Source organism: Microtus ochrogaster, unplaced genomic scaffold (genome assembly GCF_000317375.1).
Source record: "Microtus ochrogaster isolate Prairie Vole_2 unplaced genomic scaffold, MicOch1.0 UNK99, whole genome shotgun sequence".
NCBI classification, from domain to species: domain Eukaryota; kingdom Metazoa; phylum Chordata; class Mammalia; order Rodentia; family Cricetidae; genus Microtus; species Microtus ochrogaster.
Window position 1 is genome coordinate 1,124,424 of NW_004949197.1, and position 1,410 is coordinate 1,125,833.

Below are 1,410 nucleotides of genomic sequence, written 5' to 3' on the forward strand. Positions count from 1 at the left end.
TATAGTACATGTGTTATACCATGGCTTCTTTCTATGTGTTATAGTACATGTGTTATACCATGGCTTCTTTCTATGTGTTATAGTACATGTGTTCTACCACGGCTTCTTTCTATATGTTATAGTACATGTGTTATACCACGGCTTCTTTCTATGTGTTACAGTACATGTGTTCCACCTTGGCTTCTTGGGGAGACACTGTTGTTCCCACTTCATTGGAAAAGGTACCGACTCACAAGGAACTAATCATTTGTCCAAGAGCACAGAGAATTTTAATACAGATATCTGGATTCCAACTCCCAAATGCCATTGCCACAGCTTGTGTCAGAGCTATGAGCAAAGCCCTGGAATGAGGAGGTAAGACCCATGCATAAAACACTCAGATTAACTGGTGTTGTAACTCACGCCTATAATCGCAGCACTTTGGAGGACAAGGAAGGAGGTTTGCCATAGGGTGAGGCCAGCCTGGTCTGGGCTACAGAGCGGGATTCTGTCTCATAAAACACACAGCAGCGGACTGCTAAAATGGTTAGCATGAAATCAAGTCTCTTTCCATAGGACATGAATGTTATATATAAAGGAAGCTGATTAAACTGTGGTGTGCTGTACAAAGAGCACACAGTTCTGAATAGTCTGTATTGAATAGCTCAGTGGGACCGCAGGGTGGAGAAGAGCTTCTGTCTGCAGAATAAAGCACACACATCCCATGGACTGTGACTAACTGGAATCAGACGTCTTCTTGGATCTAAAATAAGAACAAATCTTGTGGACAGCGGTTGTAGCTCAATGATAGGGAACTTGTCTAGCATGTGCAAGGGCCAGGGTTCAACACTAAGTATGGGGTATGGACCAAATTACTATTTTGATGCCTCTTTCTTATTAGGAACGTTATTAGGTGCCATCTTCTTGGAGGCCGGTATTTGGAATAAAGGGGCATCCAGTTTAGGAGAAAACAAACCAGAGTCATGTGTAGTTCTCTCAGGTATACTTCACTGGGCAGCTAGAGTGGTGCTCAACTTCCTGTTTGTTTTGGTGACGTCTGAGGGCACCATCTTCCAGCCAGCAGCTACAAGCCTTGCACGTTCAGCTGTCTGTCCAGCAGGTTCCCAGACCTGAGTCATATCTCACCATTAAACTGTTCACGTCTCAGGGGTGGCTCATGCAGCGCCTGCCCCGCCACCCGAGGTGCTTGACTGCCATGAACTCCTTATATAGTATAGATCCGCAAATAGGCCCATGAGATGGCTCGCTGGGAAAATGCATTTGCCATCAAGCCTAAGGGTCTGAGTTTAATGTCTGGGACCCACATGGTGGAAGAGAATTGACTCCTGCAAGCTGTCTTCTGACTCCAAGCACGCCCCAGCATGGTGTGTGTGTGTGTGTGTGTGTGTGTGTGTGTGTGTGTGTGTGTGT